Raw genomic sequence first — 26367 nt, forward strand, 5'->3', positions numbered from 1 at the left:
GAGACCACTTGAGAGTTCCATAATGCGGCGTGGCTTGTCTGGTTCCCTGGATCTTGCATCATTTGTGCGGCAGTTGAATTGCCAAACGGGTCGTCCGAAGTATGGAGTCCTGAGAGTAAGAGAAAAAAAAGAAGGAATCCGGCAGCCCCTGGTGCGGTTTAAGCCGTATTTCGGGCGTGCCGTGATAGTGCCCCTTCCCCTGTGCCCATGGTATTTCAAGAGCGTAGTTATGTACGCGAAGAGCTGGTTTCTCTATATCACGAGGGCTAGGGTTGGGGCCGCATTTCTACGCTAGGTCGGAACATGCCAGGCGGTCTTGTTGTAGGGTACTCCGGGCACGCTTGACAGTGTCTGGCTTTTTGAAGGCCGAACTAGAGAACTGCCTAGAGAGGCTGCTTTGTACTTCTGCTGTGAGCGCTGCCGTGTGCTCCTCCGTTCGGAGCGAGCGTTCAGTGTTCCCATTGACCGTGATTACTCCTCTAGGGCCTGGCATCTTGAGCTTGAGGTATGCATAGTGCAGTACCGCGTTGAATTTTGCGAATGCGGTTCGCCCGAGCAGTGCGTGATAGCCACTACGGAACGGGACTATGCCGAAGATTAACTCCTCGCTTCGGAAGTTATCCGGAGATCCGAAGACCACTTCCAGTGTAACTGAGCCTGTACAATTGGCTTCTACACCTGGTATGACGCCTTTAAAGGTCGTTTTGGTGGGCTTGATCCTCGAGGGATCTATGCCCATCTTTCACACTGTATCCTGGTAAAGCAGGTTCAGGCTGCTGCCGCCGTCCATGAGGACTCTTGTGAGATGAAATCTGTCAATGATTGGGTCTAGAACCAATGCGGTGAAGCCGCCGTGATGGATGCTAGTGGGGTGGTCCCTTCGATCAAAGGTGATCGGGTAGGAGGACCATGGGTTGAACTTTGGGGCGACCGGCTCCATCGCATATACGTCCCGTAACGCACGCTTCCGCTCCCTCTTGGGGATGTGGGTTGCGTATATCATTTCACCGTCCGCACTTGCGGGGGAAATCCTTTCTGTCCACTGTTGTTCGGCGGCCTGGGCTCCTCCTTGTCGTCGCTATGCAGCCCCTTGTCTTTGTTTTCGGCTCTTAACTTGTCTGACTGCTTGAACACCCAACAATCCCTGTTGGTGTGATTGGCTGGCTTTTCGGGGGTGCCATGTATCTGGCACAAGCGGTCGAGTATTCGGTCCAAACTGGACGGGCCCTGAGTTTTTCTTTTGAATGGCTGTTTCCTTTGACCGGATTTGTAGCCTCGGAATCTGGCATTAACTGGAGTATCCTCGTTGCTGTCGCTATTAATGCGGCGCTTTTGTTTGTTCCGACATGACCTGTCACTTTTGTCCTTGGTATTCGAATTACCAGTGTTCTTGGTTAAGTTGTTACTGCGAGCTAGCCAGCTGTCTTCTCCCGCGCAAAAGCGGGTCATGAGTGTCGTGAGGGCTACCATAGATTTCGGCTTTTCCTGTCCCAGGTGCCGGGCCAGCCACTCGTCACAGATATTATGCTTGAAGGCCGCTAAGGCCTCTACGTCCGAACAGTCGACTATCTGATTTTTCTTTGTTAGGAACCATGTCCAGAATTGCCTGGCCGATTCTTCTGGCTGCTGAATTATGTGGCTTAGGTCATCGGCGTCCGGTGGTTGCACATAAGTGCCCTGGAAGTTGTCAAGGAATGCAGCTTCCAGGTCCTCCCAAGAACCGATTGAGTTTGCTGGCAAGCTGTTAAGCCAATGTCGGGCCGGTCCCTTAAGTTTGAGTGGGAGGTATTTGATGGCGTGTAGATCATCGCCGCGGGCCATGTGGATATGAAGGAGATAATCCTCGATCCATACCGCAGGATCTGTTGTGCCATCGTACGATTCAATGTTTACGGGTTTGAAGCCCTCAGGGATTTTATGATCCATTACTTCATCTGTGAAGCATAGTGGGTGTGCGGCGCCTCTGTATTGGGCTATATCACGACGCAGCTCGAAGGAGCTTTGTCTGTTGAGTTCGGCCCGGACGGATTCATTGCGTCCGGAGTGACGATCACCGTCACGTGCCATGGGGAGCCTGCGCGATCCGTAGATCGATCTTGTTTGCCTTGCCTTGTCCTCCAGGATGTCAAGCAGGTCGGGCGCATTTTCCCGTGCCTTATTATGCTTGACGCGGTGCCGGGGCATGGCTTGAGTGGAGGGCCAAGAGGCCTCTCTGTCACGGCCACGAGGTGGCCGGTCGGCCCTGTCATGCACTGGTGATGTAGGTGCTTCCTCCTCTAGTCGGGGTAGCAGCCTGCGCTTTGGGTAACTCTTGGAGGGGCGTTCGAGTTCATACTCTTCGGATGCAAGGACTTCAGTACATCTGTCAGCTAGCAAATCCTGATCAGCTCTAAGCTGTTGCCGCTTTTTCTTGAGGCTGCTTGCCGTGGCCATGAGCCTGCGTTTAAAACGCTCTTGTTCGGCAGGATCCTCTGGCACGACGAACTCGTCGTCGTCGAGGCTTGCCTCGTCTTCGGAGGGAGGCGTATAATTATCATCCTCAACCTCTTGGTCTCTGTCCTCCTGTGCCGAATTTTGCTGGAGGGGGTGTTCTTCGGCGCTATCCGGAGTAGTATTATCTCCCGTGCTGGAATCACCATTTTTGCTTTGGCGGGATTTAGAGCAGCGCCGCTGACGCCGGCGCTTGGTCTGTTTCTTAGAGGTATCGTCCACCGCTGTTCCATCGCCATCTCCATCCTTTGGAGTGTCCACCATATATATGTCATATGACGAGGTGGCCTTCCAACGCCCTACAGGTGCTGGTTCTTGTTCGTCTCCTGCATCGTCGTCCATGCCGTCGATGTCTTCGGAGTCGAAGTCAAGCATGTCGGTTAAGTCGTCGATAGTGGTGAAGAAGTGGGTGGTGGGTGGGTTTTGAATTTCTTCATCGTCTGTATCCCAACCTTGCTGACCGTAGTCCGGTCAGGGCTCTCCTGATAAAGAGAGAGACTTTAGAGAATTCAGGATGTCGCCAAAGGGCGAGTGCTGAAAGATGTCCGCGGCAGTGAACTCCATTATCGGCGCCCAATCGGATTCGATCGGCGGGGGCGCGGGGGGCTCGGAGTTCGAACAGGAATCCGGCTCCTCGGAGTCACGGGCCATGCAGAGTGTGGGGCTGGAGTTCGGCTCGATCGCCTCTGAGATCGCAGCCCCTAAGGCAGCGTCCAAGCGCTGATCCTCGATTGGCGCAGTGGGCTCCGAATCAATGGTCGGAACCGATGCGTGTGCGGCCTCCAAGGCGCTGTTCGGCGGCAGAGCTATATCATGCCCATTGAGACAGTGCGGCACGCTTGGCTATGGCTCGAATCCGTCGAAGATGAAGTCCCCGCGGATGTCAGCCGTGTAGTTTAGGCTTCCAAACCTGACCTGATGGCCAGGGGCGTAACTTTTGATCTGCTCAAGGTGACCAAGCGAGTTGGCCCGTAGTGCGAAGCCGCCGAAGATGAAGATCTGTCCGGGGAGAAAAGTCTCACCCTGGACTGCTTCGTGGTTGATAATCGAAGAAGCCATCGGGCCTGAAAGAGACGACACAGAGGAACTCTCAATGAAAGCACCAATGTCGGTGTCAACACTGGTGGATCTCGGGTAGGGGGTCCCGAACTGTGCGTCTAGGCCGGATGGTAACAGGAGACAAGGGGCACAATGTTTTACCCAGGTTCGGGCCCTCTTGATGGAGGTAAAACCCTACGTCCTGCTTGATTAATATTGATGATATGGGTAGTACAAGAGTAGATCTACCTCGAGATCAAGGAGGCTAAACCCTAAAAGCTAGCCTATGGTATGATTCTTGTATGATGAAGTTGTCCTATGGACTAAAACCCTCCAGTTTATATAGACACCGGAGAGGGTTAGGGTTACACAAAGTCGTTTACAATGGTAGGAGATCTTGAATATCCGCGTCGCCAAGCTTGCCTTCCACGCCAAGGAAAGTCCCATCCAGACACGGGACGGAGTCTTCAATCTTGTATCTTCATAGTCCTGGAGTCCGGCTGAAGGTATAGTCCGGCTACCCGAACACCCCCTAATCCAGGACTCCCTCAAGGACCATGGGTTTAACTTTGGGGCGACTGGCTCCAACGCATATACATCCCTTAATGCACCCTTCCGCTCCCTCGTGGGGATGTGTGTTGCGTATATCATGTTCACCGTCCGCACTTGTTGTCACAGCCCTAGCTTAGCTTTGCTTACTCTTGCATGATCATCATGGCATCATGTTTATTTTTTTTATGAAACTGAAATGGGGATGATCAAACCCCTAGCACCAAAGCAATGCAAAATAGGCCCAACTTTAAATATTTTCAATGAACCCAATATGCCCTTAAAACAATGTTCATCATTATTGGTTCTGGCTAAAACCTTTGCCAAAATGGGTTCATAAATTTTGGAGCCATTTTGGATTTTTGAATTAAGACATAACTATTTGCATTTGGGCATTTAAAATACTATAAATACTTTTAAATGCCCAAATACTTTTGAAAGTAATTCTAGGCTGTTGGGGGTAATTCCAAAGGTGCCTGTGATTATTTTCAGAATTTTCTAAAATGGATTAGTATTTCTACTAATTGAAAACAAACAACATAGAATTAAATAAATGAAAACAGAAAGAGAAGAGGGAAGAGTTACCTGGCGCTTACCTCCTGGCAGCCCACCTGGCCAAACTCCAGCTGGCCCAGCCCACCGCAGTCGCCGCCGTCTTCAACCTCCTGCCAGTAGGCAGGAGGGCGTGTGCCCGACGCGCGCCAGCACGCGCGCGCCACCTCCTGCTTGCTGCCGCCTTCCCGACATCGCCCTGGAGATGCCACACACCTCTCTGCCTCTCTCTCGCTCACTGGTTCTCTCCCCCCCCTTGCTCCTCTGCTTTACCTCCCCATGGCTGAGCATGCCCACCGCCACCGACGCTGTTCGCCGCATCCAGAGCCACTGAGCCGCCTCTCCACCGTGTCTAGAAGAACCGGCCCGTCGCCCTACTCCTCCTCGCCAAGCCGTGCGGGTCGGGAAACCCTGCTTCTTCATGAACGCCGCCGTCTTCTTCTGCGGGATCTGGCGATCACCGTCATCGCTCCATCGTCTGCAGGCCTTCCCCGAGCCCGACGAGTAATTCAATCGACGCGTTGTGAGCCTCCGGTCACTTTCCCCCTAATGCCGCGTCCTTTTGTACACTGTAGCCGTCGTGTTCATCGAGGTCGAAGCTCACCTCCGCCCGAGCTCGTCGCCGGCGTCAGTCCGCTGACCCTTTGGTCATGCTAGCATGCCCAACAGCCTCGTTAGCACATGCAGATGCCATAGATGCCAAGCAACGCACGCCTTGCTCACCGTAGCGACGAATCCGTCGAGCCCGTGCTCCGGCCGCCGCTGATCTTGACGCTGTCGTTGCCTCCGGCCATCCCACGGTCTCCTGCATGTTCCATTGGAAGCCTGAGAGCCTGGGCTTCGCACCGGTGGTCTCGGCCACTAATTTGGTCGCCGGAGGGCAAAATCCGAGCCCCTCCGCCGTCTCGGCCTCGCCGGTGACTCAACGCCAGCAGGGTTTGACCCCTGTTTGACCTCCCCTGCGTCCTGACATGTGGGCCCAAGCCCCTGATTAGTTAACTCCAGATTAATTAGAACTAACTAATTTAGACAACTAAACAAGTCACTGACATGTGGGCCCCACCCTGCTAACAGCCTGGTTAGGGTTAGTTTAACACTAACTAACTCAGTTAGTGGACTGAGTCACTGACCAGTGGGTCCCACTGGTCAGGTTTGACCTGGCCAGCCACAGTTGACCTGATGATGTCACTCTTGCGTCATGCTGACGTAGTAAAACCTTTTCTGGATTTTAAATAAATCTAAATGATTTATTTATTTTGAGAAAATGCCTAAAACTTCTAAAAATCATAGAAAATAATCTATAACTCAGAATGAAATAATTTATATATGAAAAATTATCAAAAAAATTCAAGGAATCTGTTTATGGCATTTTCATGCATGTTTGAACAATGTTTGTCCTCTGTTTTGGACAAAACAAATAAATGGCATTTAACTAATCATATATGGAGTTTGAATTTGAATCTTGTATTCAAACCAACTTCATTTAATTGTGTTGCTAGTTGCATTAGCTCAATCAACAACATATTGCCATGTCATTAGCATGCATCATGCTGTGCATTGCATTGATTGTGTTCCTTCTCTGTTGCCGGTGGTTGTCCCCTCTCGGTAGACGTTGTACCGACACTGTGATCGTTGACACTGATGAAGACCCAATGATATCTTCAGAAGTGCCAGGCAACAAAAACCCCCTTGTTCATTCTGACACAATGCCACTCTCTCGCTCCTCCTCTCTTTTACTGCATTAGGACAACAACGATTCAACTGTTACATGTTGCGGTAGTTGAACCCCTTTCCTCTGCATGACCTGTCATTGCCATAGTAAATAGATGAAACATAGCATGAGTAGGAGTTGTTTGAGCCCTGATGTGCCTACTCATCCATGCTTATTTGTGATGCCTACTATTGCTTAGAGTTGTGTCAGGTCTGATTCATCGGAGATGCATTGGAAATTGTGAACACGTCCTACTGTGTGTGAGCTAAGTGTGTTGAACACGATTTGGTAAAGGTATCGATGAGAGGCCATGTAGGAGTACATGGTGGGTTGTTCCATTGGAATCGTCCTTAAGCACCAAGATCTGTATGTGTGATTTAAGAACCAGCTACTACCACGCATTGGCCCCAAAACCAATGGACCCTCTCGGCTTCTTAACCACCCTAGTTCTCTGTCTAGGAGTTGCAACTAGTTTCTGGTGTTTATAGGTTATCTGTTGGTGGCCGTCCGTAGCGCTGACCCTAGGGGTGGGCTATGATGCGGTAGATACACCATGGCCGGGCATGCCGAGCGCCCGTTTGGTGTCTCGGAACCCTGTACACATTGTCCGGGGCTGTATGTGGCAACCTCGGTCGGACTCCCTGCGGATGGAACCTGGATAGGCGATAAACCTGGACTAGAGACTTGGGTGTTTAGGTAGGCCGTGGCCGACACCCTCGTTGGGCTTCTGCTTGAAGGTTGCCGAGCACATGTCGTGTAAACGGCGGTAAGTGGTGAGAGCGTGTGTGAAGAAGTACACCACTGCAGGGTTAACATCATTTATTCGAATAGCCGCGTCCGCGGTAAAGGACTACTTGGTTGCCTATACAGTTCATAGATAACTTGAAGTGGATACTCTAAAACTCGCAAGATAAGTGTGAGTGCTATGGATGGCCTTTCTCATACGGAGACGGGAGCGGATCCATAGTGGTGTATTGAATGGTGAATATGTGGACTCATGTGCGCCACCTCAAAAGAGTTGCTTGCAGTCGTAGTTCAGGTTAGCCACTGAGTCAAAGCTGGCTTGCTGCAGTTAAACTCCACCACCCCCTTTACTTATACCGATGCATATGTAGATAGTTCTGATGTAAGTCTTGCTGGGTACATTTGTACTCACGTTTGCCTATTTTATGTTTTGTAGAGAGCCGTCAGTCTCGCTAGTAGTTTCGTGTGGACTTTGACGTTTAACTTGATACCTCAGCTACAATCTTGTGCCCTCGGCAGGATCTGGTAGATAGTCAGGCTTCTTAGCCTTTTTCATTTGTAGATGTCTGTACTCAGATATGTTAAGCTTCCGCATGTGCTTTGATTTGTATGCTATGATTGTTGGGTCATGAGACCCATCTTTGTAATATCTCGCTCCTCGGAGCCTAACGAATAAATACTTGAGTTGTTGAGTTATGTTGTGATGCCATGTTGTATTTACACATATCGAGCATATTGTGTGTATGATTGAAATGCTAGGTATGTGTGGGATCCGACAACCTAGTTGTTTATCCTTGGCAGCCTCTCTTATGGGGAAATGTAGTCTAGTGCTTCCATGAGCCATAGTAGTCCGCTACAGCCCGGTTCACCGGAGTCCCGTTAGCCTAGCACTACTGCTTAGGACGCTTGACTGGCCGGCATGTGTTTCACTTTGCTCTTGTGTCTGTCCCTTCGGGGAAATGTCACGCGGTGACATCCGGAGTCCTGCCTAGCCTGCTACAGCCCGGGTTCCCAGAGTCCTGTTAGCCCAGTGCTACAGCCCGGATTCACACGCTGCTGACCGACATGCTCGATGTGATTCATGTATGCCTGTCCCCATAGGTTAGTGCCGCTTTGGGTTAACGACTAGCCATGTAGGCCCGGGTTCTCTGTCATATGGATGCTAGTGACACTATCATATACGTGAGCCAAAAGACGTAAATGGTCCCGGGCCATGGTAAGGCGACACCCGTGGGAATACCGTGCGTGAGGCCACAAAGTGATATGAGGTGTTACCGGCTAGATCGATGTGACTTGGAATCGGTGTCACATCCCTACCTTTACCTTGACCTAGACTAGCTAGTCATGTGTGCATCATGTTTAAATTTCAATGAATTTGAATTGGGGACTGTTGAAACCCAAGCACATATGAATCCTACTAGGTTCTAATAAAAAAATCATTTCCAATGAACCCAAAATTCCTTTGGAAAAGTTCATCATTTTTTAATTGGTCTAGAACCTCTGCCAAAAATGGTGCACATTTTCCAAGGTCACCTTGGATTTTTGGATGAATTCATAAAGTATTTGAATTTGGGCATTTAATTGCTATAAATAATTAAAATGCCCAAATAATTCTGAAAATGGTTGAGGGCTATTGGAAATATTTTCAAAAGTGCCACAATTATTTTCAGGGTTTTTGAAAATGCCTTAGCATTTTAATAAAGCCAAACACAATTACAGAAAATAGAAAAGAGAAATAAAAATAGGAAAAGAACAGAGGCTCACCTGGAACTTACCTAACGCCCACCAAAGCCCACCTGGCCGGCCCGGTTGGCCAGCCCAGCCCACCTCCTCGCGCGTCGTCTTCCCCATGCCTTCTGGCATCGTGCATGGCACGCGCGCAGCCGAGCCGCGGCCACCTCCTGCTTCCACCTCCTTCTACCTTCCTGCTCGCTTCCTCGACCCCCTAGAGATGCCACGCGGCCCCCTCGACGCTCTCTCACTCTCCCCATGCTCATCCCCTCCTCTGGCTCCCTCCCCCTCTCTTCCCCGAGCGCCACCGTCGCCGCCGCTTGCCATAGCCGTGCCCGTGGAGCTCCCCTCGCCGCGCTGACCCGCCCAGGAGAATCGCAGGGTGGTCTTCATCATCTACGAGGAGCCACGCGACGCCGGACGCCCCGCATCGCCGGCTACCTCGACTTCTTCGTTCTCTGCCGCCGAAGATCGCCGGCGACCTCCCATCGTCACCAGCCCCTCCCCGAGCTCGCCGACGCCCCCGTTGCGACCGTTGTGAGCTCTTGCCCCTAACCCCCCTCCTCCCCGCATCGATTGCGCCGTGTAGCCACTGTTTCCACTGGAGCCGAGAGCACCTCACCGCCGGCCATGACGCCGTTGTGGCTACGGCCGTGCAAGCACATGTCCGAGCTCACCACTGCAATCAGTGCAGCCCCACGATTCGAACGCACCCACCCTTGGCTCCTTCCGTGCCCTACCGCATCCATTCCGAGTTCACCCGAGCACCGGCCGCCGCCATGAGCTCGAGTCCGGTGAGCTTGCTCCACCCCTGCCCTTCCCGCTCGCATAGTTCAACGCGGACAAGTCTCCTCGTTTCGTAGATGGCCTTGTCCGTCATTTTGGACGCCGGAGGACGAATCCTGAACGCATCTGCCGTCTCTGGCCTCGCCAGCGACGAGCCGCGGGTCAACTCCGGCGTGTTTTGACCCCGGTTGGCTGGGTTGACTTCCCCCCTGACTCACTGACGTGTGGGCCAGGCCCCTGCTTAATTAAGCAATAGATTAATTAGCGTTAATTAACTTAGTTAGATAGGTTAGCCTCTGACATGTGGGCCCAGGCCTTAACTAAACTAGATTAGGTTTAGTTTAATTTTAATTAACCTTGTTAGTTAACTGTGTCACTGACGTGTGGACCCCACACGTCAGGTTTGACCTGGACCGAGCCGTTGACCTGCTGACATCACTGTGAGGTCATGCTAACACAATAATTCCTTTCTAGAATTTAAATAAATCTTAAATGATTTATTATTTTCAGAAAATTCCCAAAACTTCAAAAAATCATAGAAATTCAACCGTAACTCCAAATGAAACAATTTATATATGAAAAATTATCAGAAAAATCCAATCTATCCATTTGTGCTACTTTCATGCATGTTCAACCAACTTATACCCCTGTATAAGTAAAAACATGATAATGGCGTTTTAAATACCCCTTATGGAGTTTGCATATGAACCCTTGGTTCATATGGACTTCATTTAAATTGTTGCTAGATGCATTAGTACAAATCACAACATATTGGCATGTCATGATCATGATTCATATTGTGCATTGCATTGATTATATTCTTTTTGTGTTTGCCGGTGGTTGTTCCCTCTCGATAGACATTCGTTCCGACGATGAGTTCGATGACACCGATGAAGAGTTATATCATCTTCAGAAGTGCCAGGCAAGCAAAACCCCCTTGTTCATTCCGATACAATCCCACTCTCTCGCTCCTGCTCTCTTTTACTGCATTAGGACAACAACGATTCAACTGTTACATGATGCGGTAGCTGAACCCCTTCCCTCTGCATGACCTATCATTGCCACAGTAAATAGATGAAACCCACTAGCATGAGTAGGATTTGTTTAAGCCCTGATGTGACTACTCATTCATTCTTGTTGTCATGCCTGCTATTGCTTAGAGTTGAGTTAGGTTTGATTCGTCGGGAATGAATTGGAACGTGGTGAACATGTCCTACTGTTGAGATCTAAGTGTGTGAACATGATTTTGTAAAGGTAGCGGTGAGAGGCCATGTAGGAGTACATGGTGGGTTGTCTCATTGCAGCCGTCCTCAGGAACTGAGTTCTGTGTTTGTGATCCATGAACAGTTACTACCACACATTGGGTTCCAGTAACTCGACCCCTCTTGACTTATTAATCAACTTGACCTCTGTCCAGGAGTTGCAACTAGTTTCTGGTGTTTGTAGGTAGTGTTAGTAGTCTACCAAGTAGCACCTGGTACAGGTGGGCTTGGGATAGACTAGGCACAATGGCACGGTGTACCAAGTGGCACCCGGATGGTGGGCTTGGGAAGCCTGCACACATCGTTTGGGGCCGTGAGTGACACCCCGGCCGGATCTCCTTGCGGATGGAACCCGAATAGGCGATAAACCTGGACTAGAGACTTGTTGGTTAGTCAGGTCGTGGCCGACTCCCTCGCCAGGCTTCCACTTGAAGGTTGCCGAGATACACGATGTGTACATGGTGGTAAGTGGCGAGAGCGTGTGTGAAGAAGTACACCCCTGCAGGGTTATCATTATCTATTCGAATAGCCGGATTCCTCGGATATGGAAACTTGGACCCCTTGCATAGTTCATAGATAAGTGAAAATGGATACTCTAAGATGCGCAAGATAAGCGTGAGTGCTATGGATGGCGTTCTCACAGGGAGACGGGAGCGGATCCATAGTGGTGTATTAGTATGGTGAATTTGTGGACTCGTGTGCGCCACCTCAAAAGAGTTACTTGCATTCGTAGTTCAGGATAGCCACCGAGTCAAAGCTGGCTTGCTGCAGTTAAACTCCACCACCCCTTTGTTGATACCGATGCATATGTAGATAGTTCTGATGTAAGTCTTGCTGGGTACATTGTACTCACGTTTGCCTATTCTATGTTTTGCAGAGATACTTCAGTCTCGCTACTAGTTCCGTGTGGACTTCGACGTTTAGCTTGTTACCTCAGCTACGATCTTGTACCCTTGGGAGGGTCTTGTAGATAGTCAGGCTTCTGAGCCTTCTTCATTTGTAGTTGTCTGTACTCAGACAAGTTAAGCTTCCGCATGTGCTTGTTGCTTGTATGCTCTGTATGTTGGGTCATGAGACCCATGTTTGTAATATCTCGCTCCTCGGAGCCTAATGAATAAATACTCTGAGTCGTGGAGTCTTGTTGTGATGCCATGTTGTATTGCACATATTGAGCATATTGTGTGTATGATTGAAATGCTTGGTATGTGTGGGATTCGACAACCTAGTTGTTTATCCTTAGTAGCCTCTCTTATGGGGAAATGTAGTCTTGTGCTTCCATGAGCCATAGTAGTCCGCTACAGCCCGGTTCACCAGAGTCCTGCTAGCCCAGCACTACTGCTCTGGAACACTTGACTGCCCGGCATGTGATTCACTTCGTTCCTGTGTCTGTCCCTTTGGGGAAATGTCACGCGGTGACATCTGGAGTCCTGCCTAGCCTGCTACAGCTCGGGTTTCCGGAGTCCTGTTAGCCCAGTGCTACAGCCCGGATTCACACGCTGCTGACCGACATGCTTGATGTTGATTCATGTATCCATGTTCCCGTAAGTTAGTGCCACTTTGGGTTCACGACTAGTCATGTCGTCCCGGGTTCACTGTCATATGGATGCTAGCGACACTATCATATACGTGAGCCAAAAGGCGCAAACGGTCCCGGGCCATGGTAAGGCGACACCCGTGGGAATATCGTGCGTGAGGCCGCAAAGTGATATGAGGTGTTACAGGCTAGATCAGTGCGACTTAGAATCGGGGTCCTGACAGCTTTGGTATCAGAGCCAGGTTGCCTGTAGGATTACCAAGCCAACCAGTTGAAGTTGTGTCTAGAAATGCTTTAGTTATGTAAGGGAATTGATTGTGGAAGGGAACATAAGGCTCTTTTTACTCCTTATCCTCATGACCTTCTGATCTGAGTCATCTTATCTTTTCTATGAGGTTAAGAAATAGGCTTCTCTTGTATCTCTCAGGATGACGTGTTACTAAACCATAGTTGCCTAGGATTGTTGAGTTTAAGCCTCAGTTCAGTCCCTACTACTTCCATATGTTCATAGTTGGCCTCAGAACTTTGATATTGTGATGTTGAGTGGTTATGCCACCATTTTTGCAGGTTGTCTCAAATCTTTTTGAGCAATTACAGCTGTTATGCTGTTCGAGTCATCCCAAGTCTCTAAATAGTCTGATGCATTTGCAAATCCTTCCTTCCCGTTCCCGGTATTCCTTTGAGCCAGATTAACCACACTAGTCGGTAAGTTGAGGTAATCCATTGCCTCGGTATATATATTGGGGCTATTTTTATGACCCTAGGTGTTTTAGGGAGTCACCTAGTAATCTAGCCATGTTTTGTGTTCCCAGTGTGATGATTCTGGCCACCATTCTCGAAAGCATCCCATGATGCCATTTAGTAGTAGGTATTCTACTCTTGGGTTCTTGACCCAAGATTCACTCTACTTACCTCGTGTTGATAGAGTTGCTCGTACCTTTAGGATATTAGTAACCTTTGCAATGGTCCCTGAGGTCCATGGTATTTCTTTCTTCCGGTGTCTCGGAACCCTGTACACATCGTCCGGGGCCGTATGTGGAAACCTCGGTCGGACTCCCTGCGGATGGAACCTGGATAGGCGATAAACTGTACTAGAGACTTGAGTGTTTAGGTAGGTCGTGGCCGACACCCTCGTTGGGCTTCCGCTTGAAGGTTGTCGAGTAGATGTCGTCTAAACGGCGGTAAGTGGTGAGAGCGTGTGTGAAGAAGTACACCCCTGCAGGGTTAACATCATCTATTCGAATAGCCGCGTCCGCGGTAAAGGACTACTTGGTTGCCTATACAGTTCATAGATAACTTGAAGTGGATACTCTAAAACTCGCAAGATAAGTGTGAGTGCTATGGATGGCCTTTCTCGTAGGGAGACGGGAGCGGATCCATAGTGGTGTATTGAATGGTGAATATGTGGACTCGTGTAGGCCACCTCAAAAGAGTTGCTTGCAGTCGTAGTTCAGGTTAGCCACTGAGTCAAAGCTGGCTTGCTGCAGTTAAACTCCACCACCACCTTTACTGATACCGATGCATATGTAGATAGTTCTGATGTAAGTCTTGCTGGGTACATTTGTACTCACGTTTGCCTATTTTATGTTTTGCAGAGAGACGTTAGTCTCGCTAGTAGTTCCGTGTGGACTTTGATGTTTAACTTGATACCTCAGCTACGATCTTGTGCCCTCGGCAGGATCTGGTAGATAGTCAGGCTTCTTAGCCTTTTTCATTTGTAGATGTCTGTACTCAGACATGTTAAGCTTCCGCATGTGCTTTGATTTGTATGGTATGATTGTTGGGTCATGAGACCCATGTTTGTAATATCTCGCTCCTCGGAGCCTAACGAATAAATACTTGAGTTGTAGAGTTATGTTGTGATGCCATGTTGTATTTACACATATCGAGCATATTGTGTGTATGATTGAAATGCTTGGTATGTGTGGGATCTGACAACCTAGTTGTTTATCCTTGGCAGCCTCTCTTATGGGGAAATGTAGTCTAGTGCTTCCATGAGCCATAGTAGTCCGCTACAGCCCGGTTCACCGGAGTCCTGTTAGCCTAGCACTACTGCTCAGGACGCTTTACTGGCCGGCATGTGTTTCACTTCGCTCTTGTGTCTGTCCCTTCGGGGAAATGTCACGCGGTGACATCCGGAGTCCTGCCTAGCCTGCTACAGCCCGGGTTCCCGGAGTCCTGTTAGCCCAGTGCTACAGCCCGGATTCACACGCTGCTGACCGACATGCTCGATGTGATTCATGTATGCCTGTCCCCATAGGTTAGTGCCGCTTTGGGTTAACGACTAGCCATGTCGGCCCGGGTTCTCTATCATATGGATGCTAGCGACACTATCATATACGTGAGCCAAAAGACGTAAACGGTCCCGGGCCATGGTAATGCGACACCCGTGGGAATACCGTGCGTGAGGCCACAAAGTGATATGAGGTGTTACCAGCTAGATCGATGTGACTTGGAATCGGGGTCCTGACAGCTTTGTTATCAGAGCCTGACTGCCTGTAGGATTACCAAGCCAAACTGGTCGAAGTTGAGTCTAGAAATGCTTTAGTTATGTAAGGGAATTGACTGTGGATGGGAACGTAAGGCTCTTTTTACTCCTTATATCTCATGCCCTCTGATCTGAGTCACCCTCTTCCTTTCTACGGGGTTAAGAAACTAGGCCTTCTCATCTACCTATCAGGATGACGTGTTACTAGCCTGTTGACTTATAGGATTGATGGATTCATGCCGCAGTTCAGTTTCCAGTACTTCCGTGTGTTCATAATTGGTCTCGGAACCTTGATATTGTGATGTTGAGTGGTTATGCCACCATTTTGCAGGATGTCTCGAATCTTTTTGAGCAATTACAGTCGTTATGCTGTCCAAGTCATCCCAGGTTTCTAAGTAGTCTGATGCATTTGCAAACCCCTTCCTCCTGTTCCTGATGTCCTTTTGGGCCAGATTAATCACACTAATCAGTGAGTTGAGGTACTCTATTGCATAAACATATATGTTGGAGCTATTATTATGACCCTAGGTGTTTTAGGGAGTCACCTAGTAGTCTAGCCATGTTTTGTGTTCCGGTGTGATGATTCTGGCCACCATTCTCGAAAGCATCCCGTGATGCCATGTAGTGGTAGGTATTCTATTCATGGGTTCTTGAACCCGAGATTCACCCTACTTACCTCATGTTGATAGTGTTGCTAGTCCCTTTAGGATATTAGTAACCTTTGCATTAGTCCTCGAGGTCCGTGGTATATCCTACTTCCAAATACTACGAACCGCCTATGGCAGAAGTTCTTTGAACCAAAAGATCACAAGCAGAGTGCTCTTGATGAGTTCTCCATTCTTCATTGTGAATCTGCCAGTCCTACCTTTCTGCATGGGTTGTCTGGAAGGAATGTTGAGCTTTGCTTGACATACTAATCTATGCATCCACAACTAAGAAAATTATATGTTCCTTTGAGTTCTCCCTCTTTAGTTGTATTCCGACCCTCGTCCATCAATTGTTGGTCAAGAGTAGTTGTGCATTGGTGTTATCGATGCCTGTTATTCATGCGATCCGTCAAGCCATTCTATTCTGGAATGACTAGGAGAAACAAACTGCAGTACCTCATCCATATCTAGGATTGGGTCAAAACAGTTGTATTCCGCAGATCAAAGTGCCAATCCAGCTTTTGTTCTGTTCTACCTTGGAGTGTTACCTCCTTATGTCAGAATTGTCATGAGAATTGCACCACCTCTTATGAACTCTTGATGCAGTGATACTTCTCGCCATCATCATTCGCTCCTTGGATCCATGTTGTTGCAACCGGAATACCGACAAGTGAACCGTGATGTGTCAAATCAATACTCCTAGCAACTAGTTGCTTGGTAGTAAATGGAAAATATCCTCATTCTTAGTGTGTTGGTTATTGAACCATCATTCTGCGATTGATCGTGCTACCTAGTCTTTTTTTTCTAGTGCACTCTTCGATCAATGAGTTAGGATTATTCAATCCCTTGCTTATTTGATCATGTCGTCTTGCTCTGAAGAGCAAGATTGTTCTCAAGCTTAGTAACATATCGATGGTTCGTGATTTTCCGAAGATCTTCTCGGAAGTATTACTTGGCTGTCACCTAACCGCTATGTTGAGTTCATGATCAAGTTGGTTTTCTTATAAATCACCCCTTCTCCAAGAATCTGTGTTGGATACCCCAGAGCTAGTTGGTTGAGCTAGAAACAACTTGGAGAGTTGGAAGATAAAAGCTTGTCTGACTTAGTTCGTGTTAAGGGATATATTTGTGTGTGTGTGTGTGTTGAAGAAAGATGATATCTCCATCGATTGGTCCTCGTGATCAGTTGTTGGATCTATTGCCTTGTCAAAACTTTGACTTGAGTATGGGCTATCGTCAAGTCAAATCAGAACCAACGATGTTCGTAATGTTGTCTTACCCGTGGTTGATCCCTCGAGCATACACCATTACATCTTTTGGTCTAATCAATACTATCATCGTGTTCACATGATGGTGGAAGTCCAGTGATATGGAAATTCCGATGAGTTGTTGTTGATCCCATCAGCAGCATTTTGTCTCCCCCATGATTCATGTTGAACATCAACCTAGTGTTGGAAACTTTATAAGCAATGCCTTCGTGTTCCGTTCATGAAGCTTATACTTGGATGGAAGAAGTGACTTCCTCGAATTCATGTGCATCTGGTGCAAGTTGCCGCCGTGAGTTCGAGAAAGATTGTTTTTGTTTCCCCTGGTACCATCCCAAGTCAGTTATGCATGTGTGAATGTATTCTATGGTTTGGTAGATTAATTACCTCCACTCCATATGTATTCCCTAGCACACCAAGCCATTGATTGACTTGTTCAAGGCAAAGAAGTCAACGCTTGGGATCTAATCCATGGACTTGCGTAAAGACTTCGAAATCCTTGATGATGGTTCCCCACCTAAACTCAATAGTGTTTTACTATAAGACTACTACGTGGTCATGCTCGTCTTGGATAGCGTGTTCACAGGTTTGTAGCAGAACCAGCTCATGTTTTGGAGCTTGCTATCGCGGTTCATTCCCCGAGAATCTCGCAATGTCATCTCGTCAAATTGTGTTGCAAACTCTCATTTTCCTTCTAGACTGGATGGGTCTGGAATATCCTAACACCAACCAGATCCAAATCTCAGGCAGATATGATGGTTGGAACATACTCCAAGAACTATATTGTTGGTCTCTCTGTAACCGGTAACGTGGATGTCGTGGCCAACACACCTAGCCGGAAGGCCTATTATTGTAGTATCCTGGTTGAAGAAGTTGGTCACCTCCCCATAAGGATCTCGCAGGATCTGCCTCCGTAGTTATTCCTTATGGATTCTTGAGCTTCCGAAGTCAACCTTTTACTTGATGTTCTAGATATACAACCATATCTATGAATGGATTACGCTAGCACATCAAGGAGAACATTAGAAGCGGAGTGCTAAATGTCTCTCGGTCGATCGTCCAGATTCTGTTCCCTTAGCCTCGCTAAGGGAAGATCTGAGAAGGTGTTATCTTCCTTTGTATCCGCATCATCCATCCTAGTCCTAGTATGCCATTTCTTCGAGCTATCTCAAACGATCAATTGTAAATTGCCTTAAGCTGGTATGAAGAGTTTCAATGATTTATGGATCAAAAGTAATTCTTTTGCCACTTAAGGGAACAGTTCAACGAGTCACCTTCTCCGAGGTGCCCTGTTATGGGTTCATGACAATTATCTCCTCGCAACTTTGAAACCTTGCACCACCTTACTCAAGCGTGGAATTGCTACCTACCAACTTGAATCCTCGTCGTCTGATTTCCATCACCCTGATGTGAACTTTGTGTCCCAATTGGAGAGATGTTCCTATGTCTCACTCCATGAGTTGATCCTGAGTTTTTTTTCGATCTTCGAGAAGATCGATCCTTCTAGAGTTTTCCCTTCCCTCTCGTTGTCATGTTGGTTGGAGTTCTCAGAGCAAGACATCGAGACAAAGATGGCGATCGAACCAACGTTCTTATGAAGTGCAACTTGGATCGTGAAGATTGGGTTAAGTTTGCGTCCCCCTTCATCTTACCCTACGCTTGAATCTCGGGACGAGATTCTTGTTTAGTGGGGGTGAGTTGTCACAGCCCTAGCTTAGCTTTGCTTACTCTTGCATGATCATCATGGCATCATGTTTATTTTTTTATGAAACTGAAATGGGGATGATCAAATCCCTAGCACCAAAGGAATGCAAATAGGCCCAACTTTAAATATTTTCAATGAACCCAATATGCCCTTAAACAAATGTTCATCATTTTTGGTTCTGGCTAAAACCTCTGCCAAAATGGGTTCATAAATTTTGGAGCCATTTTGGCTTTTTGAATTAAGACATAACTATTTGCATTTGGGCATTTAAAATACTATAAATACTTTTAAATGCCCAAATACTTTTGAAAGTAATTCTAGGCTGTTGGGAGTAATTCCAAAGGTGCCTATGATTATTTTCAGAATTTTCTAAAATGGATTAGTATTTCTACTAATTCAAAACAAACAACAGAGAATTAAATAAATGAAAACAGAAAGAGAAGAGGGAAGAGTTACCTGGGGCTTACCTCCTAGCAGCCCACCTGGCCCAACTCCAGCTGGCCCAGCCCACCGCAGTCGCCACCATCTTCAACCTCCTGCCAGTAAGCAGGAGGGCGTGTGCCCGACACGCGCCAGCACGCGCGCGCCACCTCCTGCTTGCTGCCGCCTTCCCGACATCGCCCTGGAGATGCCACGCACCTCTCTGCCTCTCTCTCTCTCTCTCTCTCTCTCTCTCTCTCTTGCTGGTTCTCTCCCCCCTCGCTCCTCTGCTTTCCCTTCCCATGGCCGAGCATGCCCACCGCCACCGACGCCGTTCGCCGCGGCCAGAGCCACTGCCCCGCCTCTCTGCTGTGTCTAGAAGAACCGCCCCGTCGCCCTACTCCTCCTCGCCGAGCCGTGCGGGTCGGGAAGCCCTGCTTCTTCCTGAACACCGCCGTCTTCTTCCGTGGGATCTGGCGATCGCCGTCATCGCTCCATCGTCTGTAGGCCTTCCCCGAGCCCGACGAGTACTTCAATCGACAGGCTGTGAGCCTCCGGTCACTTTCCCCCTAACGCCGCGTCCTTTTGCACACTGTAGCCGTCGTGTTCATCGAGGCCGAAGCTCACCTCCGCTCGAGCTCGTCGCCGCCGTCAGTCCGGTGACCCTTTGGTCATACCAGCATGCCCAACAGCCTCGTTAGCATGTGCAGATGCCGTAGATGCCAAGCAACGCACGCCTTGCTCACCGTAGCGACGAATCCGTCGAGCCCGTGCTCCGACCGCCGCTGACCTTGACGCCGTCATCGCCTCCGGCCATCCCACGGTCTCCTGCGTGTTCCATTGGATGCGCGAGAGCCTGGGCTTCGCACCGGTGGTCTCGGCCGCTAATTTGGTCGCCGGAGGGAAAAATCCGAGCCCCTCCGCCGTCTCGGCCTCGCCGGCGACTCAACGCCGGCAGGGTTTGACCCCTGTTTGACCTCCCCTGTGTCCTGACATATGAGCCCAAGCCCCTGATTAGTTAACTCCAGATTAATTAGAACTAACTAATTTAGACAACTAAACAAGTCACTGACATGTGGGCCCCGCCCTGCTAACAGCCTGGTTAGGGTTAGTTTAACACTAACTAACTCAGTTAGTGGACTGAGTCACTGACCAGTGGGTCCCACTGGTCAGGTTTGACTTGGCTAGCCACAATTTACCTGATGACGTCACTCTTACGTCATGCTGACGTAGTAAAACCTTTTCTGGATTCTAAATAAATCTAAATGATTTATTTATTTTCAGAAAATGCCTAAAACTTCTAAAAATCATAGAAAATAATCTATAACTCAGAATGAAATAATTTATATATGAAAACTTATCAGAAAAATTCAAGGAATCTGGTTATGGCATTCATGCATGTTTGAACAATGTTTGTCCTCTGTTTTGGACAAAACAAATAAATGGCATTTAACTAATCATATATGGAGTTTGAATTTGAATCTTGTATTCAAACCAACTTCATTTAATTGTGTTGCTAGTTGCATTAGCTCAATCAACAACATATTGCTATGTCATTATCATGCATCATGCTATGCATTGCATTGATTGTGTTCCTTCTCTGTTGCCGATGGTTGTCCCCTCTCGGTAGACGTTGTACCGATGCTGTGATCGTTGACACTGACGAAGACCAAATGATATCTCCAGAAGTGCCAGGCAAGCAAAACCCCCTTGGTCATTCCGACACAATCCCACTCTCTCGCTCCTGCTCTCTTTTACTGCATTAGGACAACAACGATTCAACTGTTACATGTTGCGGTAGTTGAACCCCTTTCCTCTGCATGACCTGTCATTGCCACAGTAAATAGATGAAACCCACTAGCATGAGTAGGAGTTGTTTGAGCCCTGATGTGCCTACTCATCCATGCTTGTTTGGCATGCCTGCTATTTCTGAGAGTTGTGTCAGGTCTGATTCATCGGGGATGAATTGGAAAGTTGTGAACATGTCCTACTCTGTGTGAGCTAAGTGTGTTGAACACGATTTGGTAAAGGTATCGATGAGAGGCCATGTAGGAGTACATGGTGGGTTGTTTCATTGGAACCATCCTTAAGCACCTAGATCTGTATGTGTGATTTAAGAACCAGCTACTACCACACATTGGGCCCGAAACCAATGGACCCTCTCGGCTTCTTAACCACCCTAGTTCTCTGTCCAGGAGTTGCAACTAGTTTCTGGTGTTTATAGGTTATCTGTTGGCGGCCGTGCGTAGCGCTGACCCTAGGGGTGGGCTATGATGCGGTAGATACACCGTGGCCAGGCATGCCGGGCGCCCGTTTGGTGTCTCGGAACCCTGTACACATTGTCCGGGGCCGTATGTGGAAACCTCGGACGGACTCCCTGCGGATGGAACCTGGATAGGCGATAAACTTGGACTAGAGACTTGAGTGTTTAGGTAGGCCGTGGCCGACACCCTCGTTGGGCTTTCGCTTGAAGGTTGCCGAGTACATGTCGTGTAAACGGCGGTAAGTGGTGAGAGCGTGTGTGAAGAAGTACACCCCTGCAGGGTTAACATCATCTATTCGAATAGCCGCGTCTGTGGTAAAGGACTACTTGGTTGCCTATACAGTTCATAGATAACTTGAAGTGGATACTCTAAAACTCGCAAGATAATTGTGAGTGCTATGGATGGCCTTTCTCGTAGGGAGACGGGAGCGGATCCATAGTGGTGTATTGAATGGTGAATATGTGGACTCGTGTGCGCCACCTCAAAAGAGTTGCTTGCAGTCGTAGTTTAGGTTAGCCACTGAGTCCAAGCTGGCTTGCTGCAGTTAAACTCCACCACCCCTTTACTGATACCGATGCATATGTAGATAGTTCTGATGTAAGTCTTGCTGGGTACATTTGTACTCACGTTTGCCTATTTTATGTTTTGCAGAGAGACGTCAGTCTCGCTAGTAGTTCTGTATGGACTTCGACGTTTAACTTGATACCTCAGCTACGATCTTGTGCCCTCGGCAGGATCTGGTAGATAGTCAGGCTTCTTAGCCTTTTTCATTTGTAGATGTCTGTACTCAGACATGTTAAGCTTCCGCATGTGCTTTGATTTGTATGCTATGATTGTTGGGTCATGAGACCCATGTTTGTAATATCTCGCTCCTCGGAGCCTAATGAATAAATACTTGAGTTGTAGAGGTATGTTTTGATGCCATGTTGTATTTACACATATCGAGCATATTGTGTGTATGATTGAAATGCTTGGTATGTGTGGGATCCGACAATCTAGTTGTTTATCCTTGGCAGCCTCTCTTATGGGGAAATGTAGTCTAGTGCTTCCATGAGCCATAGTAGTCTGCTACAGCCCGGTTCACCGGAATCCTGTTAGCCCAGCACTACTGCTCAGGACACTTGACTGGCCGGCATGTGGTTCACTTTGCTCCTGTGTCTGTCCCTTTGGGGATAATGTCACGCGGTGACATCCGGAGTCCTGCCTAGCCTGCTACAGCCCGGGTTCCCGGAGTCCTGTTAGCCCAGTGCTACAGCCCGGATTCACACGCTGCTGACTGACATGCTCGATGCGATTCATGTATGCCTATACCCATAGGTTAGTGCTGCTTTGGGTTAATGACTAGCCATGTTGGCCCGGGTTCTCTGTCATATGGATGCTAGCGACACTATCATATACATGAGCCAAAAGGCGCAAACGGTCCCGGGCCATGGTAAGGCGACACCCGTGGGAATACCGTGCGTGAGGCCACAAAGTGATATGAGGTGTTACCGGCTAGATCGATGTGACTTGGAATTAGGGTACTGACACTTGTGGGGGGAACCTCTTCTGCCCTCCGGTGTTTGGCTGCCGGGACTCCTCCTCGTCATTGCTATGTAGCCCCTTGTCTTTGTTTTCGGCGTTTAACTTGCCGGACTGCTTGAACACCCAACTTTCCCTGTTGGTGTGGTTGGCTGGCTTGTCGGGGGTGCCATGTATTTGGCATGAGCGATCGACTATACGGTCCAAACTGAACGGGCATGGAGTGCTTCTTTTGAATGGATTTTTCCGCTGACTGGGTTTAGAGCCTCTGAATCCGGCATTGACTACTGTATCCTCGGTATTGTCGCTATTGACGCAGCGCTTATGTTTGTTGCAACGTGACCTGCCATTGCTATCCTTGGTATCCGAAGTACCGTGGTTCTTTGATATGTTATTGCTGCGAGCCAGCCAGTTGTCTTCTCCCGCGCAAAAGCGGGTCATGAGTGTCGTGAGGGCTTCCATAAATTTCGGTTTTTCCTGGCCAAGGTGCCGGGCGAGCCACTCGTCGCGGATGTTGTGCTTAAAAGCTGCGAGGGCCTCTGCATCCAGACAGTCGATGATTTGATTTTTCTTTGTCAGGAACCGTGTACAGAATTGCCTGGCTGATTCCTCTGGCAGCTGAATTATGTGGCTCAAGTCATCGGCATCTGGTGGTCGCACATAAGTGCCCTGGAAGTTGTTGAGAAATGCGGCTTCCAGATCTTCCCAACAGCCAATGGATTCTGCTGGCAGGCTGTTGAGCCAATGCCGAGCTGGTCCTTTGAGCTTGAGTGGGAGGTATTTGATGGCGTGTAGATCGTCACCGCGGGCCATGTGGATGTGCAGGAGGAAGTCCCCGATCCATACCGCAGAATCTATTGTGCCTTTGTATGATTCGATATTTACGGGTTTGAAAACCTCTGGGATTTGGTGATCCGTTACTTCGTCTGTGAAGCATATGGGGTGTGTGGCGCCTCTGTAGTGGGCTATGTCGCGACGCACCTCGAATGAGTCTTGTCCGCTGTGTTTGGCCCGGCCGGATTTACTTTTACTGTATCCGGCGTGACGGTTATCATCTCGCGTAGTGGCGCGCCCTCGTGATCCGTAGATCGATCTTGCATGTTTTGCTTTGTCCTCCAATACGTCTCGTAGGTCCAGCGTGTTTACCCGTGCCTTGTCATTTTTATTTGCGTGGCGTCGGGGTGCGGGCTGAGTTTTTGGCTGAAATGCCTCTCTATCGCGGCCACGAGGTGGCCGATCAGCCGCGTCATATGCTGGAGATGTAGGTTTTAATGCTTCCTCCTCCAGTCGGGGTAGCAAGCTGCGCTTTGGGTAACTGTTGGAGGGGTGTTCGAGTTCATATTCCTCGGCCGCAAGGACTTCAGTCCATCTGTCAGCTAGCAAATCTTGATCAGCTTGTAGCTACTGCTGCTTTTTCTTAAGGCTATTTGCCATGGCTATAAGCCGACGCTTGAAGCGCTCTTGCTCGGCGGGATCCTCTGGCATGACAAATTCGTCATCGTCAAGGCTTGCCTCGTCTTCGGAGGGAGGCATGTAATTATCATCCTCCGCCTCTCCACCTGCCGCTCTCTCGGGAGAGCTAGCTTCTCCATCCTTCTGCTCTAAATCTTGCTGGAGGGGATTGTTGTCATCTTCGACACTGTCCGGAGTGCTATTATCTCCTGTGCCGGTGTCACCACTTTTGCTTTGGCGAGACTTTGACTGGCGCCGCTGACGTCGTCGCTTGGGTTGCTTCTTGGAGGGGTCATCCTCCGCCGTCCCGTCGCTATGGCCTTCTTTGGGTGTGTCCACCATGTATGTATCATATGATGAGGTGGCTGTCCAGTGCCCTGTGGGCAGTGGTTCCTCTTCGTCTCCCGCATCGTCGTCCATACCATCGATGTCTTCGGAGTCGAAGTCGAGCATATCGGTCAAATTGTCGATAGTGGCTACTAAGTGGGTGGTGGGTGGGCGGCGAATTTCTTCGTCATCCGCATCCCAATCCTGCTGAACATAGTTCGGCCAGGACTCTCCTAATAGGGAGAGAGACCTTAATGAGTTCAGTATGTCACCGAAGGGCGAGTGCTGAAAGATATCCGTAGAGGTGAACTCCATGATCGGCGCCCAGTCGGGTTCGATAGGCACAGGCGCAGGCGGTTCGGAGTCCGTAGCCGGGGAAGAATCCCGCAGTTCGGCATCACGGCTCTCCTGAAGGGTAATGTCGACACTTGGCTCGATCGCCACTGAGAATACGGCCTCCGTGACAGGGTCTATCCACCCGTCCATGGATGGCGCAATGGGCTCCGAATTGAGGATCAGAGCGGTTGCCGGTGCGGTCTCCTGAACACTGTCCGATGGTAGAGCTAAATCCTACTCATCGTGACCGTGCGGCGCGCTCGGCAGGGGCTCGAATCCGTCGAAGATCAAGTCTCCGCGGATGTCGGCCGTGTAGTTTAAGCTTCCAAACCTGACCTGGTGGCCAAGGGCGTAACTCTCGATCTGCTCCAGATGGCCAAGCGAGTTGGCCCGCAGTGCCAAGCCGCCGAATACAAAGATCTGTCCAGGGAGAAAAGTCTCACCCTGGACTGCATCGCCCTCGATGATCGAAGGAGCCATCAAGCCTAACGGTGACGACACAGAGGAACTCTCAATGAAAGCACCAATGTCGGTGTCAAAACTGGCGGATCTCGGGTAGGGGGTCCTGAACTGTGCGTCTAGGCGGATGGTAACAGGAGGTAGGGGACATGATGTTTTACCCAGGTTCGGACCCTCTTGATGGAGGTAAAACCCTACGTCCTGCTTGATTATTCTTGATAATATGTGTAGTACAAGAGTTGATCTACCACGAGATCAGAGAGGCTAAACCCTAGAAGCTAGCCTATGGTATGATTGTCTGTTGTCCTACGGACTAAAACCCTCCGGTTTATATAGGCATCGGAGGAGGCTAGGGTTACACAAGGTCGGTTACAAAGGAGGAGATATGCATATCCGTATTGCCTAGCTTGACTTCCATGCCAAGTAGAGTCCCATCCGGAAACGGGACGAAGTCTTCAATCTTGTATCTTCATAGTCCAACAGTCCGGCCAAAGGATATAGTCCGGCTGTCCGGATACCCCCTAATCCAGGACTCCCTCAACCGCCGTTTAATCTGGGATACCTTCTTCATTTCGATGCTTGTTTTTGTTGGGTCGTGGTTTACCATTGCCATCCCTAACTTCGGATGTGCTTGGGTCGCTAGTGCTGCTACGGGCCAACCAGCTATCCTCACCCGCACAAAAGTGGGTCATGAGGCTTGTTAGGGCTGCCATTGTTCTCGATTTTTCTTGACCGAGGTGTCTGGCGAGCCATTCGTCTCGGACGCTGTGTTTGAAAGCTGCTAAGGCTTCGGTGTCCGGACAGCCGATAATTTGGTTCTTCTTGGTGGTGAACCTGTTCCAAAGCTTTCAGGTGGACTTTCCGGGCTGTTGGATTATATGACTTAAATCGTTTGCATCCGGAGGTCGGACATAAGTCCCTTGAAAATTGGCCCGGAAAGCGTCCTCGTGCTCCTCCCAACTTCCAATTGAGTTTTCGGGGAGGCTTTTCAGCCAGTGCCTAGCTGGCCCTTTAAGCTTGAGGGGAAAGTATTTAATGGCATGGAGATCGTCTCCACGAGCCATATGGATGTGGAGGATGAAGTCC

Source organism: Triticum dicoccoides, chromosome 4A (genome assembly GCF_002162155.2).
Source record: "Triticum dicoccoides isolate Atlit2015 ecotype Zavitan chromosome 4A, WEW_v2.0, whole genome shotgun sequence".
Taxonomy (NCBI): Eukaryota; Viridiplantae; Streptophyta; class Magnoliopsida; order Poales; family Poaceae; genus Triticum; species Triticum dicoccoides.